This window comes from Oncorhynchus keta, chromosome 23 (genome assembly GCF_023373465.1).
Source record: "Oncorhynchus keta strain PuntledgeMale-10-30-2019 chromosome 23, Oket_V2, whole genome shotgun sequence".
In the NCBI taxonomy this organism is placed as follows: domain Eukaryota; kingdom Metazoa; phylum Chordata; class Actinopteri; order Salmoniformes; family Salmonidae; genus Oncorhynchus; species Oncorhynchus keta.
In genome coordinates this window covers 20,281,862-20,302,807 of record NC_068443.1, presented here as the reverse complement: position 1 = coordinate 20,302,807, position 20,946 = coordinate 20,281,862, and the positions used below count along the sequence as shown (strand labels likewise).

The 20,946-nt window shown below is 42.4% G+C and overlaps 1 protein-coding gene, 1 long non-coding RNA gene and 1 pseudogene across 5 annotated transcripts in view; 1 reads left to right on the top strand and 2 right to left on the bottom strand.

Moving 5' to 3' along the window:
• Nucleotides 1-2,153, bottom strand: part of LOC127911093 (myosin-7-like) — a 12,281-nt pseudogene extending 10,128 nt beyond the window's left edge.
• Nucleotides 1-20,946, top strand: part of LOC118401968 (arf-GAP with GTPase, ANK repeat and PH domain-containing protein 3-like) — a 394,943-nt gene that overhangs the window by 144,605 nt on the left and 229,392 nt on the right. The window lies entirely within an intron of this gene.
• Nucleotides 7,709-13,297, bottom strand: LOC118402023 (uncharacterized). 4 transcript variants are annotated; one of them, XR_004829416.2, is made up of 9 exons: nt 12,974-13,297; nt 12,779-12,833; nt 12,426-12,532; nt 12,014-12,148; nt 11,573-11,682; nt 11,106-11,173; nt 9,675-9,747; nt 9,185-9,267; nt 7,709-9,068 (listed from the first exon to the last, which is right to left on the bottom strand). It is a non-coding gene; the product is annotated as an uncharacterized LOC118402023 (long non-coding RNA). The 4 variants fall into 4 exon arrangements; XR_008077373.1 differs by lacking the exon at nt 9,675-9,747; XR_008077375.1 differs by lacking the exon at nt 9,675-9,747 and having other exon boundaries at nt 12,979-13,297.

Genomic DNA, 20,946 nt, shown 5'->3' with positions numbered 1-20,946 from the left:
TTATGAGAAAAAAAACGAAAGAAAAATAACTTCAATTATCCTGCCTGAAGGACTGTTTCACATTACACTGCGCACGTAGCCTACACACAATCATGTACACACACACACACATACCGAGGTTTCTAATAATAAGTGTTGTTTCCTTTATTACAACCTATTGTGGCTGTCTGACATTCACCTTGGTGCGTTACTATATGACTTATTCTGGCACACATTGTTGAGCTTGTCGTCATCACAGTCAAAAGGGCATGTGGACAAACAATACCACAACCTCGGCCAAACACTAACGTAAAACTCATACTGTAATCAGTGGTGTTATATAACCACTAGGTCATAGCTACCTGAGAGGTAGCGGGGACAAACAGTGAGAGGGTACTTGTTATCTATTCTATATGATGACGTAAAAGGATTAGTGAATATGATATATCATGGCTCTTGAACATAACCAGGAGGTAAAATAACCACTTTAAACCCAGAGGCCAGATAGCAATTCCAAGAGAGAATACAGAGGACGATAAACAAAAACCCTTCAGTACCAGAAGAGTCACTGGAGAGTGCAGGGACTCTGATAGAATGATGAAGTCCTCAGATTGTTTCTGAAAATGTCAGGACACTTACATAGGTAGATGGTCAATTGAAAACTCAAAGTAGTTGCCTTGTAAGTTCACAATAGTAGGTGCTGATTCATACAAAAACATTCTCCATCCCTTCTAACCCAGACGATAGATCAGACAATTATCATAATATACTGTCTGTATATTATAATTGTCTGTCTGTTCTCTATAGCTCTAATTGGAGTCTAGCCCAATGTTAATTACCCCAGCCTGCTCCAGTGCTGCGGCTGAGGTCAGAGAGATGAGAAAGACTCCTGTGAATCAATATGCTAATACAGGTTGTGCTGAGCTGCTTCAAAAAGGGCTCTATTTGTGATCAATACAAGATCAGATTGGCAGGTGGGATGCAAAAAAGGTGAATTTATCACAACAAATAGGGTCATTACTTTCCTTCCATCCTTTGATGGAACAACACATCAAACAAGGTAAAAGGCCAGGTAAAGATGTTTTATATACAATACCTGAAACCACATCAAACAAGGTAAAAGGCCAGGTAAAGATGTTTTATATACAATACCTGAAACCACATCAAACAAGGTAAAAGGCCAGGTAAAGATGTTTTATATACAATACCTGAAACCACATCAAAATTGAATCCTGAATTCAATACAACAGGATTCATTTTTGTCAAACCCATTCCTTGTGTAAGACTTACAAAAAGTCTAGTTTGAATGTAGATTTTTCATCCTTCTCCCAAATGGGAGTGGGTAAGTCCACACTTTGAGGGTGGAGAATTGGGACTCACTTTCTGAAGGGTGGAACATCAATTTCTTTTAAGAAATACGGGTGAATTATATCCATCCTATAAATAGATGCCTTTGACATTCTGCTGAATTAGATGCCTTTGATTCTGCTGTCTGGCACCATAGTGTCAGAAACAGTCCATTTTGTCTTCTCTCCCCCCCTCCCACACAAGTTACAGTGCAGTAGGCCTGTCAACACATTCACATCAGCTAAAAAGACATCCTCTAGAGATCTCAATGGAGGTTAGGGAGAGTTGGTACTGTAGTGAGAAGGGGAACAAAACCAGATGCTGTCTTAAATAGGTCAGGGTTAGTTCCAGTCTGTATGCTCTGGAAGGGGATTTGCTTAGATATACCATAAATAATGGAAAATATCAGATACAAGGACATTTCAATTAGGAATGAGCCTCTCTATTGACCATGGCCAGTTGTTTAATGCTGAAAGATGCTTTATCCCCCACATCTACCCCTCTCCATTTTCAACTTAGATCAAGGAATATCAACAGAAGAACATTCTAGATTTAAATCTAGGACATAAATTATGAGAAACTGCCATTTTGATTAGCATAACATATGCTGCCTTTTATATCCACCAGATGAAACATCCTTACAAATAGTATATTCTCACTCTGCCTGTGAAATAAGCACTTGTAAACACTCAATTCACTCTACTCAGAACAAGGTAGTCTTGCTCATCTATGTAGCTACAGAAACTAATTGAGCTCACGTTGCAGCAGGTGCCCGAGCCAAGGCTCACAAGAACATCTGAAGCAGTAGCTTGGCTCTGGAGAACCATCCGGGAATACTTTGTTGTGTAACGTGCCCCAGTGCTTTCCTTCTCTCTTACCCTCCTCTCCTCCCCCTATCCCATCCCTCCAGCCTCTCGCCTCAGCACACACAGCGCTATTTTAAGCTCCGCTGAGGCTCTGTGGCTGTATTGTACTCTTTCGAAAGCCTCAGAGAATCACAGCTCCCAGTCTCGCCGCACGGGACCCTGAAGCTGCAAGCTTTAACTTTGTTTTCACGCTAGAGAGGAAAGAGATTCTGGGGCAAACGGGTCCTATTGAATACTAGATACACTACTGTACAGTGTTGACATCTAAATGGGGTTCTTTGGCACTAAGCGGTTTAGTCTCTTCACTACCCTCCCAATTGTGCATTTAACTAAACATATTTACATAATGGAGTGGAATTAACCAAACATGGAAACAACAACGAAAGGTCCTGGGGCCTGTTTAGTAGAGTGCAATGTCACTGAACATTCTAATCAAGTCATCTCTATTTATTATACAGTTGAAGTCAGAAGTTTACATACACCTTGGCCAAATACATTTCAACTCAGTTTCACAATTCCTGACATTTAATCCTAGTAAAAATTCCCTGTCTTAGGTCAGTTAGGATCACTGCTTTATTTTAAGAATGTGAAATGTCAGAATAATAGTAGAGAGAGTGATTTATTTCAGCTTTTATTTCTTTCATCACATTCCCAGTGGGTCAGAAGTTTACATACACTCAATTAGTATTTGGTAGCATTGTCTACAAAATGGTTGAACGTGGGTCAAACGTTTCGGGTAGCCTTCCACAAGTTTCCCACAATAAATTGGGTGAATGTTGGCCCATTCCTCCTGACAGAGCTGACGTAACGGAGTCAGGTTTGTAGGTCTCCTTGCTCGCACACACCTTTTCAGTTCTGCCCACAAATGTTCTATGGGATTGAGATCAGGGCTTTGTGATGGCCACTCCACTACTTTGACTTTGTTGTCCTTAAGCCATTTCGCCACAACTTTGGAAGTATGCTTGGGGTCATTGTCCATTTGGAAGAACCATTTGCGACCAAGCTTTAACTTCCTGACTGATGTTTTGAGATGTTGCTTCAATATATCCACGTAAATTTCCGGCCTCATAATGCCACCTTTTTTGTGAAGTGCACCAGTCCCTCCTGCAGCAAAGCAACCCCCACAACATGACGCTGCCACCCCCATGCTTCACGGTTGGGATGGTGTCCTTCGTCTTGCCACCGTCCCCCTTTTCCTCCAAACATAATGATGGTCATTATGGCCAAACAGTTCTATTTTTGTTTCATCACTCCAGAGGACATTTCTCCAAAAAGTACAATCTTTGTCCGCATGTGCAGTTGCACAGTCTGGCTTTTCTATGGTGTTTTTGGAGCAGTGGCTTCTTCCTTGTTGAGCGGCCTTTCAGGTTATGTCGATATAGGACTTGTTTTACTGTGGATAAAGATACTTTTGTACCAGTTTCCTCCAGCATCTTCACAAGGTCCTTTGCTGTTGTTCTGGGATTGATTTGCACTTTTTGGACCAAAGCACGTTCATCTCTAGATGACAGAACACGTCTCCTTCCTGAGCAGTATGATGGTTGCGTGGTCCCACAGTGTTTATACTTGCATACTATTGTTTGTACAGATGAACGTGGTACCTTCAGACATTTGGAAATTGCTCCCAAGGATGAACCAGACTTGTGGAGGTTTACATTTTTTTTTCTGAGGTCTTGGCTGATTTCTTTTGATTTTACCATAATGTCAAGCAAAGAGGCACTTAATTTGAAGGTAGGCCTTGAAATACATCCACAGGTACACCTCCAATTGACTCAAATGATGTCAATTAGCCTATCAGAAGCTTCTAAAGCCATGACATAATTTTCTGGAATTTTCCAAGCTGTTTAAAGGCACAGTCAACTTAGTGTATGTAAACCTTCTGACTCACTGGAATTGTGATACAGTGAATTATAAGTGAAATAATCTGTCTCTAAACAATTGTTGGAAAAAATACTTGTGTCATGCAAAAAGTAGATGTCATAACCAAACTATAGTTTGTTAACAAGAAATGTGTGGAGTGGTTGAAAAACAACTTTCAATGACTCCAACCTAAGTGTATGTAAACTAGTTTTAATGACTCCAACCTAAGTGTATGTAAACTAGTTTCAATGACTCCAACCTAAGTGTATGTAAACTAGTTTTAATGACTCCAACCTAAGTGTATGTAAACTAGTTTTAATGACTCCAACCTAAGTGTATGTAAACTAGTTTTAATGACTCCAAACTAAGTGTATGTAAACTAGTTTCAATGACTCCAACCTAAGTGTATGTAAACTAGTTTCAATGACTCCAACCTAAGTGTATGTAAACTAGTTTTAATGACTCCAACCTAAGTGTATGTAAACTAGTTTTAATGACTCCAACCTAAGTGTATGTAAACTAGTTTTAATGACTCCAAACTAAGTGTATGTAAACTAGTTTCAATGACTCCCACCTAAGTGTATGTAAACTTCCGACTTCAACTGTATTTTCAACATATCTGAACATTTGACCTCCGAATATGGTTCTACATGCTGTGATCACAGCGACGAAATTCAGACTGTAAAAGAAACATGACAGGAAGTGTTTAGGTTCATCTTCAGGTCCCATGCAGTGAGCTGGCCCGCTGAGAGAGGTCAGCGCAGAGAGCAGGGTGCAGACCTGGGCTCAGGTCACCATCTCCCCTGGTGAGAGATGAAAGACAGGGTGACTCATTGAGAAGACGAGGGGTTATGGCTGCCTGGCATCTGTCTGTGATGCTGTTCCCTGAGGGGTTGGAGGCGGCTGTCATTCTGTTTTGTGGACATACTGTACGTGGATGACTTGAGAAGTCTCACACAAAACCACTGATACTGGTGACAAAAACCAAGTGACAGCAGTTGTTCTTGTACCTACAGATTAAAAAATATATATAACATGGAGCCAGTGTTTTTGTTGTGACTTAGGTGTGAGGCAGAGATCGGTGTCAAAGATGTTGCTGAGACAGTTGCACAGACGTGTGTGTGTGTGTGTGAGCATCAGACTCCACTTTAAGGAGTTTCTGCACCGCCTACATACAATACAGTCACTACGGTGATATCAAGTCTATATTGGAAAACAAAGCAGGAAAAACAAAGACAAACGAGACATCCACAATTCAAAGACCAATCAGACGCTCTCGCTCCCTGCCTGAGTTAAATAATTTGGACTTCTTTGATAATAGTCCAAATCTGGATATAATGAATGATCTGGGTCAGGGAATATTCAACCACTGGAGAGGGAACTGGAACTGCATCTAAACCACCAAATGACTCACATCATCTTCATATCACACATCTGTGAGAACTAAAAGCTGCCCATAACACAACAACAATCACAACAAACCCAATAACATGTGGCTCACTGTTAACTTTGGATCTTGATCATGTTTCCTTTGTCAGGAAAATCTTCTGACCATTTCAACATGACATGGGGTCAGGAGTTTTTCCTGATCAGTTAAGCAGTCCGGAACCCCCCCCTGGCTCCACCAGTATTACATGACTGTGGCCCTGAGTTTTCCTTGGTCAGATACAGTCAGGAAACACTTAGGGCACTATTAATCACCCTCTCTGAGGGTCTCAGGTGGAGTTGGGATATGCAAAAAACTCATTTCCAATTCAGACATGCATATAATACACACTTGTAGATGTGTGAAATAGGACAAATATAAGCTCCAATCAAATTATTATCATCATCAACAGGCAAAGAATGGCTATTTAGGCGGCAGCTGCAACAGTAGAAACAGTAGTAGTGAGAGCTGTGCCGTGGTAGGAACAGAGGGATGGAGATAAATGGATTAGTGTTAATACTGTCCATCTCTCCCTCATGGACACTCTGCTAGGTGTCTTAATCCCATTAGTCTGATCTCACACATCCAACTCAGAGATGGAGCCGACACACATCGTTGTGCTTGTTCAGACATCTCAGTGATCCATTGTCCAAGCAACCAATCCCGTTTCGACTGTCTGGCCAGTGAGCCTCGTTTATGACACTCACTTTGCATCGCTTACTATGGATGGAATCTTCTAGAACGCTGCTAGATATTCTGAGCGCTATCAGACAGCACTAGCCCAGGACCAGCAAGCAGAAGGCAATGTATCCGACCACTGGGGGTCATTTGAACGCCAGCTCAAAACGGTCATTTTTAAATCAGAAAAGGTGAGAAGGAAATAAACTTTTTCCAGACATACACTACATGGCCAAATGCTTGTCGAACAGCTCATTCCAAAATCATGGGCATTCATATGGAGTTGGTCCCCCCTTCGCTACTATACCACCACCTCCACTCTTCTGGGATGGCTTTCCACTAGCTGTTGGAACATTGCTGCGGGTACTTGCTTCCATTCAGCCACAAGACCATTAGTGAGGTCGGGCACTGATGTTGGCCAATTAGACCTGTACGCAGCCAGATTTCCAATTCATCCCAAAGGTGTTCGAGGGGGTTGAGATCAGGGCTCTGTGCAGGCCAGTTAAAGTCTTCCACACTGATCTTGACAAACCATTTCTGTATGGACCTTGCTTTGTGCATGTGGGCATTGGCATGCTGAAACAGGAAAGGGCCTTCCCCAAACTTGGAAGCACAGAATCATCTAGAATGTTATTGTATGCTGTAGTGCTAAGATTTCCCTTCACTGGGACTAAGGGACTTAGCCCAAACCATAAAAAACAGCAGAGACCATTATTCCTCATCCACCAAACTTTACAGTTGGCAATATGCATTGGGGCAGGCAGCGTTCCCCTGGCATCCGCCAAACCCAGATTAGTCCGTCGGACTGCCAGATGCTGACGTGTGATTCATCACGCAAGAGAGCATGTTTCCACTGCTCCAGAGTCCAATGGCGCAGAGCTTTACACCACTCCAGCCGACACTTCGCATTGCGCATGGTCTTCTTAGGCTTGTGTGTGGCTGGTCTGCTATGGAAACCCATTTCATGAAGCTCTCAACGAATAGGTCTTGTGCTGACGTTGCTTCCAGAGGCAGTTTGGAACTCGGTAGCGAGTGTTGCAACCGAGGAGAGACGCACTATGCGCTTCAGCACTTGGCGGTCCAATCCTGTGAGGTTGTATGGCCTACAACTTCGCGGGGGAGCCATTTTTCCTCCTAGATGTTTCCACTTCACAATAACAGCACTTACAGTTGACCAGGGATGCTCTAGCAGGGCACTGATGTGGATGTTTCTTACCATGAAGCTGCTGAAATACTGGCTGATTATTGCAGTCATATCATCAGTGACTTACTACATTCAAACCAGGACTTCAGCCTTGCTCTTTCTGTATTGCAGAGGGACTCTATTGTCATACAAGCTTCCCTCTGGAAATGTCATAGCACCAGATGTTGAAGTCCAAGTTCACTAAACACAGCAGCACTGTGAGCACAGCATGGCCTTACTGTATTTCAAATGTATTGCTAAATCTTCTACAAATTCACAACTCTTTCATTTTTTTATCAAAACAAACAGTTTCAGCTCTTCATCAGGTACCTCTTATAATGCTCTAATAATATGACAGAGTACACCGCAATAAAACCCAATGTCATAAAATGCATATTACCAGATAAAAGTTGTAAATGCACTGAACACTATGCAAAACCCTCTTCATGCACACTTCACCATCAGAGCAGTCAAGATGACTTGTTCTGAATGTAAAATGCCTGTTTTTAATGATCTACGTACATTGCAAAAGAGACCCTACCCTGGTCTAAATGGTGAATCCCTGTTTAAATAAAAGGTCAAATAAATACATTTAAGAAACACTCACTTGAACAACCTTCAAGTACTTAGCCTCAGAATGAAACAAGCACAGTTTATAAAGAGCAGCCTAATGCAAATAGACCCATAGTAGTTCAGAAGACAATGAAAAACAAAGGGAGGATGTTTGTCTGTACCTGAGTGGATAGAGGGTGCTGCTGTCACTTTTCCTCCTCCTGTCCTCGGGATGCTCTGCTGGGTGGTAGAATTGTGCCTGCCTCTGTGAACGTACGTACGTACGTGCGTGCGAGTGTGAAAGCATGCGTTTCTGCTTCAGTGTTAATATGCACGTGCAACAGTTCCGTCTCCAAATGCCTAGCGTTTCCCTTAAGCAAGAGCGTGTGTGAGTGTGTGTGCCTGCACTGATCTGCAAGCAGAGTGCAGAGCTCAGCATAAAAGCGGATCTTGCTCGGCTGTGTCCTTGCTACAGGCTTGCTAGTGATTACCACTCTGTTCTACTGATGTCCCAAGGGCACGGCCGCGAGGACAGGTGCGCACACACACACAAACAAACCCTCCCTTCTACACATACACAGCCATCAGCCCCTCAGTTTACTAACCCTCCCTTGTCACACAGCTACTGGCCAGTCACAGCAGGGGGAGGGGCTTCAATCACCCATTCACCATGAATGCATGAGCCAATAAGAACACAGCCCACTTGTAAACAATTGTGTAAGCATCAATACGACTGAATGGGCCTGGGCTAGCATAGTTTTTGTTCACACAAGCAGGGCTAACTGAAACCAACTGTCCCTTTTCTGGAGTAGAATATTAAAAATAAGGTAACAATGGAACTCTGTGATTGGCTAGCCCTGAAAAAGTTGGAATCTGTGTTGGTTTGAGTTCCGGTCTGGGTGTGTGCGTGTAGACTAGTGGTTTCAACCTGTGGTCCGCTGTGCAGATGGTCTGCAAAATGTTTTAGTGTTTATTTATTTTAGATCAAGAGCTTTTGATAGTGATTTGGTGGTCTCCAGAACGGAAATATTTGGGATCCGCTGGTGTTGACTTCATCTGACCTGGGAGGAGTCTGTGAGGTCACCAAGATCTATCTTCATCCCCCTCCTCATCTGTCTGCTCCTGGGTAGTGACAGCTGCTGTTGGCCACATGCTCCTCCAGGGCATCCAAGCATCTCTGTACACATGTACATACAAGCACAAATAAAAACACTCCACAGAACTAGGCCTATGTGTTGTAAACTATGAAGTACGTTGTCCCAAACTACATAATCTATACTAGGAGAACGTCACTTTTCTTTGCCTCTGGATCCATCTTGGATGACACCTTAAAGTGATGGAGACCAAAGGAAGAGGCACTAGTCCCATGCTTTAACCTGGAGAGGAACATGAATGACATACAATCTAAATGAGTGACAGACATAAAAACAATAGACATTAAAAGATATGACAGTAGGTTTTTCTAATGTCAACATAATGTGACAGATATGCATTGCAAGAATCGCATAACAGTGAAAGGTTAACTAACTGTCTGTTGTGCCATCCACATCTTAATGTGTGCTAGAGCATGGAGAACACAGTGCCCTGGTGCCTACCTACTCTGCAGTGAGCTTTCATCAGAGCCTTGCCAGACACCAACCACTGTATCCATTCTGAAACAAACACACAAAGATATCCCTGCACTGCCTCAGGCTCTTCGGGGGAAAAGAGGAGCAGGTTGCTGTGTATCCAATAAGGAGGGAGGGATAGGGGGAGTAAGGGTGGAAGTAGCTTAAAGACTCACTGTCTTGGATACCAGAATATAACTCCGTTTGAATGACCACCCAATAAGAATGCCATCCCAGAAAACTGGAACTCTAAGGGTCAAATGCAGCATCACTACATTACAATATCAGTTTTCAAAAGTTTCAGAAACACTAAACATCAGTTCCCAAATATAGTAATTCTATAGTAGTTATAAAATAATTCCATTCTGTTCAAGATTGTACAGTATATTTCAAAATATATTAATAATATAATAAATAATAATAATATAATAATATAATAATAATACATAATAATTAATATTTGCTTAGAATAAATATAAAAGACAAATACTTTCCATAGGCCTTCAAAGTTCGGCACAACACAAGTCGTATCCTCTAGGGCAGGGGTGTCAAACATACGGCCCAGCGGGCCGGAACCGGCCCCAAGGAGGTTCGATCAGGCCCGCAGGATAATTTGAAAGTGGAAAAATGCATAAAAGACATGGAATTAATATTTTTAATTCGCTGCAATTCATGGATTATCCGCTAAGGGGCGCACTCTTTCCATCAGAGTAGAAGACAAGCCGCATCACTGAGACAGACTGAAAACAGCAGACGGTATCAATGCGCCATCTGCTGCTTGTTACGACGTTGTTAATACCTTGGTCTCTACCTCTCCGCTACACCCTCATTAGCCAAAATGTCGTTATCCAAACGGAGAAAAGTAGATAAGGAGTGTAGAATTTTCAAAGAAAAATGGACCACGTCCTATTTATTTACAGAGATGCACGGAAAACCTTTGTGCTTGGTGTGTTTTGCAACAAGTTTCGGTATTGAAGGAATATAATATTCGACGCCACTACGAGACTCATCACAGCGAAAAATATGACGGCTTGCAAGGACAACTGAGAAGAGATAAGATTAACGAATTGCTGGCGGGTCTGAGGAAACAGCAGTCAACTTTCATCCAGAGCCGAGAAGTCAGTGAAGCAGCGGTAAAAGCCAGCTACCTAATTGCTAGCGAAATAGCATTAGCATCGAAGCCGTATTCCGACGGTGACTTTGTTAAACGATGCATGATGAAGGCGGCTGAACTTGTATGTCCCGAGAAGCGACAAGCTTTTGCCAATATTAGCCTGACGAGGAATACTACTAATACATTTGTCTAAGGAAATATGAGGTGTTTCATGAAATGTTTTGTAAAAGGATAGTTCATTAAATTTCAATATTTTCCTAATGTTCTTGTGCTTCTTTACACCAAAACAAAGGAAAGACATGATATTTTGGTTATTTATAGCAGAGTATGGTATAATTTTAATGGTCCGGCCCACTTGACATCTCCCTAGGCCGTATGTGGCCCACGATGCGAAATGAGTTTGACACCCCTGCTCTAGGGGAAGAATTTTTGTTTTGTTTCAGTAGATTCACAGAATCAGCAGCTTTTGCTCAATGTTCCTCTCACATCTCACCTTGTCATGACTGCCCACCAGAATCTGCTTAATCTCCTCACTGCAGGCCAGGTCAAAAACAGTTTGGTCTGCAACAGAACATAGCCATTTATCAGTAATTTATCAATGACATCCTGCTAGCTGACAGGGGGAGGCAGTGAATAGAACACATATGCGTCCCAAATGGAACCTTATTCTAGTGCACTACTTTTTAACAGGGAGAATAGGGCTCTGGTAAAAGGCAGTGCACTATGTAGGAACACCAACTAAGTAGATTTTGCTTTGTAAATGTTAGGCAAAATCTATATGACTGTTCTATACATTATGACATGCAAGTGATTTGAAACTGCATCCAGGCTCTTCGTAAAGTAATATCCATGCAAACATGTAAGTCACAAGCGTATTTAATATTTATTAAAAAAGGTATACCATAGTTATAAAAAATAATGTGTTTAATTTCTTCAGTGGACATATCAGTTGCTACATACTGCTCATTCTTGATGCTGGGGCTGGCTCCAGAGCATCTTTCTCACACACTGCTTCTGCCCCCTGTAGGCAGGTCTCTACAGTGGATGTCTGGAGGCCTCATCTTGCAGAGCTGAGAAAGGTAAGACATCAAAAGTGAATGAATGAATTAAGCACATGGTGTCTATGTAAGTCACAATTCACTTAACATGCATGACACATGTAAGTTAACTCTGCATGTAAGCAATTGATAAATGTGCAAACTAAATTTGTATAAAACCAAACAAGTTTTTGTAGCAGAATCTTGCATCCTATCCTGAAGGACAAGGTTGACCTCTTCAATTGCAAAGTCAGTAACCAAGCTGATGACAATGTAAGATGAAATGTAACATGATATACAGTGTTAATCATCAAGAAGACCATTTGGGCAGTCAGCCGAAAGCCAGGCTTCTACTCTACTCCACCTTGAGGTTGAGAGGTTCAGTGGAGGGCCAGGGATGATCAGATGCTGACCAGCTGAGACAGGCTGAAGATGTCTCCCTCTCTGTCCACCCCCAGAAGCTTCGCTTCCTTCCTCTTCTCCTTTCTGATCTCTGCAGCTGTGCACAATTGATATAGGGTTTGTAAACCAGGGTCGTGTTCAGTAGGGCAAACAGTAGTAAAATGTTATGCAACGGAAAGGAAAATATGTGTACATATTGGACAAGTTCACGAAGTACCTCCATCTCATTCAGTTTAAAATCTCACTCGACCCACTGAAAATGTGTGTTCTTATTGGACAAGTTCAGAAAATACCATGCCATTTCAAAACTTTTTTCATCTACTGAACACAACCTAGTGCAGGGACGAAGCGAGACCATCAATCACACAACTTACCCTCGTGCATGGCGATGGTCTCATTATCCTCGTAGACAGATTTAGGGACCTGGGCTGTCCCGTAGATGATAGTGGCACAGGTATCGTAACAGAAAAATAACTACTTCCTGTAAAAAAAAACAGGATTACATTCTCCATAGAAATGCAATACTAAGTAGCTGTGCATACCGCACACCTGAACACACATTATATTGTACACACGTGAAAGTACTGGAAAAAGCACACGAAATTATGAAATATTTAATCCTAACACACATACACAAGGCTTAAACGTTCATTTGAATACAACTAAGTACTATATAAGTAAAATTATGTGTAATATTAACAATTGATAAGTAAGTCTGTATTCTCACCGTGAGTAGCTCCTCCACAACATCTTTGTGTCCAAAGTAGCAGGCCAGATCCAACCTGACAACAACAAATGATGTAGCCTATCTGACATTACAGACTGACACTTACTAAATCTGCAACAACGTTACAATTTGCGCTGTGACTTAATTAGCATACGTTATGAAAATAAATACACTTCTGGGTTCATATCGACTCACCTCACCTGGGCAAAGTGTTATTGTTAGATTCCATGCGCAACAAGTGATTAAAAAAACATTCATCAATCAGCTTTGATATCCGGGAAATGTGCCTATATTCCGGGGCTTGAAATCAATATTTGTTTGTTGCAACAGTCGCCCACAGAAAAGTCACGTTTTAGAGGAGTGTGTGTTCGGCTACGCTAGACTGTTTTGCTTCTAAACGTTCGTTATCAACTTAATTTCAATAGTGAGCAGGACATATATTCTAACTTACATTCGTTTCGCAGTAAAGAACATCCACTATAGAAAAGGTTGCGTTGACAAGTGACAGCGCATATCGTAAAATTGGATCTCAGCTGACAAGGACTGGAACTTGTGGACACACGTGATCAATTTAAAGCGTTTCATCGTCATTGAAAGAAACGTTTATTTCTCAAATGTGTTTTTAACAAAGATGATCTAAATGTCAAAATCACAGATAATTAAGAAAAGCGATTTAATAGAACATGCTCTCACGCATTTGAGCAAGTGTTGTTCTCCAATAGTACGCTAGATGGAACTATTGCAATGAATGTGTGGTTTCATTGTTCAGGCCATTAGGCTTTAGACAAAATGTACACTTCGTCAATGAAAGATCAACCCCAAGCTTCCTAGATTGTTTTAAGGTAAACAATTATTGTATGTTATTATTTGTGTGAGGTCATTCCATCATTTTTACCTCTACACTAAAACACAAGCCTGCCTGGAAGGAAAAAAAAGTACAGCAATGCCAACTCTTGCCCACTTTTTCTGGGGCCTCATTTATCAAAGGTGCCTACGCACATACAATTCTCTAAAGCTTGTGTGCACCAATAAGATTTCCCGAAAAGGTTGGCATTTACAAAGACCTAATAGGAAGCCAGACATGGCACTCCCTCATTTTGTGTTTTATAATATAATACCACAGAGTCATAATACCCATAAAACCTAGCCATCAAACAGGGAAATGGTTCCACTCGTTTTGTCACCATTCATTTTCCCCATAGAGGATATTAGAAACACTTACAATTAGGGCTGTGTTGTATGTATGCTTACCTTGTTTTTATAACTGTGTAAATCTCTAGGACAAGGGGACATTTGATCAATATATTCATCTGTATTTACACCCCCACACACAAATTAAATGCTGATTAGCTGGTAATGTGGTTATCATAAGGACTTACAAATGCCATGACGAGCTGGACAAGCCTGCTGAGGTAAAACCCTCTGGATGAACTATCTGTTAGCTAAATGTAGTAATGAATAAATTGGCAACATTTCTTTAAATGGACAATTCTGTGAACTGTATTGTGCAAGTTTTAAATTGACACAATAACTGATAACAAAGGTGTCAGCTAGAGATGATGTGCAGGAGCTTTCAGTCTACTTTGATGTTAATTAGAATTTTCGAATCTGAGAGTAAATACAGCCAAATATACTGATAAGTCGCCTTGTCCGATAGAGATTTAAATGGTTATCAAAATGTCACGCCAGGGTAAGCCTACATGAAACACAGACCAGCATAGAATTAGAGCACATAGAGCAGAGCTACCGCTTCTTATATTTGCTTTCAATGAGAATGACAGATCTATAACTTACATTTCTATGTGAATTTGGTCGGTTGCCCAAAAAGTTACATCGCCCACCAGGTGGTAGGTTGCCCACCAGGTGCCTTTAGAGAGTTCTTCAATGAGTTTGACACCTTGATAAGCTAATTTCCTGATGATGGCTCACCGCTCTTCTTGGCAACTTCAACCTCCCGACATCTGCCTTTGATTAATTTCTTTCTCTTGCACTCTTTCCCTTGCATGTTTGACCTCACCCTTTTCCAGTTCCCTCCCACACACAAGACCGGCAATACTCTTGACCCCATCTTTACTAGAGGCTGTTAGGCTACTAATCTCACTGCAACCCCCCTTCAGGTCTCTGATCACTACTTTTTATTTTCTGTTTCTCTCCTCTAACCCTACCCACTCAGCACCCTATCCAGATGGCCATGCACCATCCCAATCTTCTCTCTCTCTCTCTCTCACTACTCTTTCCTCTTCTATTCTATCATCTCTCCCTTCTGCTAAATCCTTCTCCATCCGGTCTCCTGATTCTGCCTCTTCGACCCTACTCTCCTCCCTTTCCGCTTCCATTGACTCGCACTGTCCCCTTTCCTCCCGGCTGCCTCGGCCCTCCCCTCCTGCTTTGTCACTGAGTGACTCATTGCGAGTTTACAGAACAGGACTGCAGGCAGCTGAGCAACAATTGAGTTCCAATTAAACTTCTGGAGGACCTAACATCCTTTGTCCCTCCTCTCGACCTTCTCTTCCTCTGTATCTGCTGCTAAAGCCACTTTCTTCCACTAAAAATTGGAAGCTTCTGCCTCTAATCCTAGGAAACTCTTTTCCACCTCAACACCCCCAAAGCGGTCAAGGTAGTTCTCTGTGAGTGGGGCCAGTGGACTCAATAGGCTGAGTGAATGAGGAGCAGATGTCGTCAACCTTCTTGGTTGTGGTTGACAAAGTCATCCCTCTTCTACCAGATGAGATCCTGCGACTTGTGAGGTCCGGCTACCCGACAATCTGCCCGCTTGATCCCTTTCTCAAGAAACCAACACTCAACTCCTCTGATGTCAAAAACTACAGACCGGTATCCTTTCTTATAAAACACTTGAGTACGCTGTCTCTGACCAACTCTCTCGACATCTCTTTCAGAATTACCTTCTTGACCCTAACCAGTCAGGATTCAAGATGGGTCACTCAACCAAGACGAGGCTTCTTCATATCCTCACATGGTCTCTCCTATCATTGCTATGTGGATGGCACTCAACTATTTTTCTCCTTCCCCCCTTTCTGACACCAAGGTGGTGACACACATCTCTGCGTACCTAGCAGATATCTCAGCTTGGATATCTGCCCACCACCTCAAGCACAACCTCGACAAGACGGCGCTACTCTTCCTCCTGTGGAAGGCTGCCCACTCCAGGACCTCTCCATCACTGTGTCCCCCTCCCAGAATGCAAAGAACATTGGCGTAACCCTGGACAACACCCTGTGGTTCTCTGCAAACATCCATTCTCTGCAAACATCAAAGCAGCGACTCATTCCAGCATGTTCATGCTCTACAACATCCGTAGTGTATGACCCTACCTCAAACAGGAAATGGCACATGTCCTAATCCAGGCACTTGTCTTCTCTCATCTGGACTACTGTAACTCGCTGTTGGTTGGGCTCACCGCTTGTGCCATCAAACCCCTGCAACTCATAAAGAATGCTACAGCCCACCTGGTGTTCAGTCTTCCCAACTTCTCCCACATCACCCCACTCCTCCACACACTCAACTGGTTTCCAGTTGAAGCTCGCATCCACTACAAGACCATGGTACTTGAAGCAGCAATTGAAACTGCCCCTCCATACCTTCAGGTTATGCTTCCTCCTGAAGCTAGGACAGCAGAGTCCCTCTCAATCTTCTGAAAACATCTGAAACCCAACTTGTTCAAGAGTATCTTGAATAATCCCAAAGAACCCCCTCTCACACCCCTTCCTCACCCCGATGCTGCAGCCCGGCCTGCCTAGTGTTCAACCTTCCCAAGATCGCACACTTTAATGGCTTGCAGTCGAAGCTCGCATCCACAACAAGACCATGGTAATTGCCTATGGTGCAGCAAGAGGAACTGCCCCTCCCTACCTTCAGGCTATGCTCAAACCATAACACTCCAAACGTAGCACTCTCTTCTGTCACCTCTGGTCTTTTTGCCCTCCCACACCTACGGAAGGACAGCTCCCGCTCAGCCCAGTAAATTCTCTTCTCCATCCTGGCACGCCAATGTTGTAACCTACTTCCTCCTGAAGCTAGGACAGCACTGCCCACATTCCGAAAACATCTGAAATAAATGTGATCAAAATGCCATTGCGCTTCCTTTTAGAGTCCATCATGATCCAGTTCCAACATCTCAAAATCATACAACAAATTAGGGCGTTTTGTTATGATAAAAGGTGAATGGAGGGCGTTTTCCAGCCGGGGATGTAGTGCTCGCCCACGAGAGCATAAATATAGTGTGGCTCTGATTTTATCAATGAAAATGTGTATATGTTGCGTGAAACAGTTTGTAATATTTTCTTGCCAAACAAATTTATCAATCTCCACATGTATACCAGAATTTAGTAAGAAATGTATGCAAGGTTGATAAATGAGGACCCTGGAAGGCAGACAGACAGAGAGCGGTCTCGTTAGTAGTGAAGCTGTGAGTCCCGGAAGCCCGTCTGCAGCCATTGAAACTAATGAGGGTCATTTTCCTGTCTGGCGCAGGGGGCCACACACTCTCTCCTGGGGCTTTGAAAGTCGGGCACACTGCAGGGCATGGCACACCATTAAGGGCCGCTCCAAGGGGGTGACCAGAGGCCACTTAGGAAATGACGTGACAGGCAGAGATGAGTGTAGTTGTAACTTAGTATTCAGGGAGGGAGGAAGGTAGAGAGGTTCTTTGCTTTTGACTGAATAGTGGTGACCTATGGGGACATTTGCTTATACTCATTCTCCCTATTCAATTCTTTTCATTAGTTCATTTTTTAGTTTATTTGAATTCTATGCCAGTTTTCCCCATTTAGAATCACTCCGGACAAATAAACTCAGTGTATTCTAGAAGTGTCATTAATAGACCATGATGATGGCTTTGAACTTGATTCCGAGAAAGAGAAGGTATCAAAAACGCACCACTCCACCACATGCATTAATTAAACCATATTCATCAAACCAGACCTGGTCAAGGAGAATGATGCTGAGTTTTTTTCCCTCTTATTAGATTTGCAATTATTGTAAGCTGTAATTGTTCTTCAACGTCAGTCTGGACCGAGTGTGCTCTTGAACATAATCCTCCTTAAATGATAAGATAATGGAGCCAGAAAGAGGCCACCATTTCTTAAGGAACCAGCAGATAGAATCCTCTACAGGGACCTTTTTAGGGAGAAAGATGGAGGTAGATATTATTCTAAAATCCGCTAAATGTGTTTTAACAGTAGTTACTGTACCTCAGTCCTCATAGTTTTGTTTAAATTAAATATTCCAAAATGTGTCTATTATTATAGAGAGATACACAATGTATCACACTGATTAAAAACCAATATAATATACAAGTGAATGCTGTATATGTAAAGTTAAATTATATATTTAATTTAGGGACAGATTTACATTTGTTGGGGGGTCAAGAATAGTGGAGGGTTGGCAAACTTTTTTTCTTTGGGAGGTCCCCCTGGTTTACATTCACACTTCTGCTCACATTTTCTCTATAAACAATGGCTTGACTTAGTTTTGATATTACCCTAATAAAGTTTTGAAATGTTTGTGAAGGTTTGGTATGGTGTGGCTATTTTTGAGCTTTAGCTACTGCAGGCCTATGACATGAAGGCAGTGCGCCCCGGGCTCCAACTTACTCTGTCAGGCGAACTTGAGGTGAGGAAGTGAGTTTCAGGCCTACAACAGTTACTCCTATAATCTAACAAAATAATACTCGTCTTTATAAAGAATATTCTGATTGAAAGCTAACGAATTAGCCTCCTTCTGTAAATCCTATATCTGTATAGTAGATGCAGTAGCCATATAACATAAAGAACTACATATTGGTGTCATAGCATGCCACCGGCATATCTCTCTGGGGTTAGGCCTACGTTACTCTTCCTTTATTTGTGTGTATATGAATATATATATATATATATTTACACACACACACACCTTTCTCAGCAAAAAAAGAAACGTCCCTTTTTCAGGACCCTGTCTTTTAAAGATAATTTGTAAAAAGCCAAGTAACTTTACAGATATTCATTGTAAAGGGTTTCCTATGCTTGTTCAATGAACCATAAACAATTAATGAACATGCACCTGTGGAATGGTCATTAAGACACTAACAGCTTACAGACGGTAGGTAATTAAGGTCACAGTTATGAAAACTTAGGACACTAACGAGACCTTTCTACTGACTCTGAAAAACAGGGTCCCTGCTCATCTGCGTAAACGTGCCTTAGGCATGCTGCAAGGAGGCATGAGGACTGCAGATGTGGCCAGGGAAATAAATTGCAACATCCGTACTGTGAGATGCCTAAGACAGCGCTACAGGGAAACAGGATGGACAGCTGATCGTCCTCGCAGTGGCAGACCACATGTAACAACACCTGCACAGGATTGCTACATCCGGGCATCACACCTGCGGGATAATACAGGATGGCAACAACAACTGCCTGAGTTACACCAGAAACACACAATCCCTCCATCAGTGCTCAGACTGTCCGAAATAGGCTGAGAGAGGCTGGACTGAGGGCTTGTAGGCCTGGTCCTCACCAGACATCACCGGCAACAACGTCGCCTATGGGCACAAACCCACCGTTGCTGGACCAGACAGGACTGGCAAAAAGTGCTCTTCACTGACGAGTTGCGGTTTTGTCTTACCAAGGGTGATGGTCGGATTTGTGTTTATCGTCGAAGGAATGAGCGTTACACCGAGGCCTGTCCTCTGGAGTGGGATCGATTTGGAGGTAGAGGGTCTGTCATGGTCTGGGGTGGTGTTTCACAGCATCATCAGACTGAGCTTGTTGTCATTGCAGGCAATCTCAACAGTGTGCGTTACAGAGAAGATATCCTCCTCCCTCATGTGGTACCCTTCCTGCAGGCTCATCCTGACATGACCCTCCAGCATGACAATGCCACCAGCCATACTGCTTGTTTTGCGCGTGATTTCCTGCAAGACAGGAATGTTAGTGTGCCATGGCCTGTGAAGAGTCCGGATCCCAATCTCATTGAGCACGTCTGGGACCTGTTGGATCGGAGGGTGAGGGCTTGGGCCATTCCCCCCACAAATGTCTGGGATCTTGCAGGTGCCTTGGTGGAAGAGTGGGGTAACGTCTCACAGCAAGAACTGGCACATCTGGTGCAGTCCATGAGGAGGAGATGCACTGCAGTACTTAATGCAGCTGGTGGCCACACCAGATACTGACTGACTTGTGATCTTGATCCCCCCTTGTTCAGGGACACTATTCCATTTCTGTTAGTCACATGTCTGTGTAACATGTTCAGTTTATGTCTGTTGTTGAATCTTGTAATGTTAATACAAATATTTACACATGTTAAGTTTGATGAAAATAAACACAGTTGACAGTGAGAAGATGTTTCTTTTTTTGCTGAGTTTATATATAGCTGTGGTATATTGGCCATATCACAAACCCCTGAGGTGCCTTATTGCTATTATAAAATGTTTACCAACATAATTAGAGCAGTAAAAAGACATGTTTTGTCATACCTGTGGTATACAGTCTGATATACCACGCCTATGAGCCAATCAGCATTCAGGGCTCGAACCACCCAGTTTATAAATATACAGTACCAGTTAAATGTTTGGACACACCTACTCATTCAAGGGGTTTTCTTTATTTTTACTATTTTCTACATTGTTGAATAATAGTGACGGCATCAAACTGAAATAACATATGGAATCGTGTAGTAAGCAAAAAAGTGTTCAACAAATCAAAATATATTTTATATTTGAGATTCTTCAAAGTAGCCACTCTTTGCCTTGACAGCTTTGCACACTCTTGGCATTCTCTCAACCAGCTTAATGAGTTAGTCACCTGGCATGCATTTAAATTAAAAGGTGTGCCTTGTTAAAGTTAATTTGATGAATTTATTTTTAATGCGTTTGAGCCAATCAGTTGTGCTGTGACAAGGTAGGGGTGGTATACAGATGATAGCCCATAATAAGAACAAGTCCATATTATGACAACAACTGAAATAAGTAAAGTTAAACGACAGTCCAAGACATGAAGGTCAGTGTCACGCCCTGGTCGAAGTATAGTATGTTTGTCTTCATTTATTTGGTCAGGCCAGGGTGTGACATGGGTTTTTGTGGTGCGTTTTTGTCTTGGGGTTTTGTGGGGTGTCTAGCATAGTCTATGGCTGCCTGAGGCGGTTCTCAATCAGAGGCAGGTAATTTTCGTTGTCTC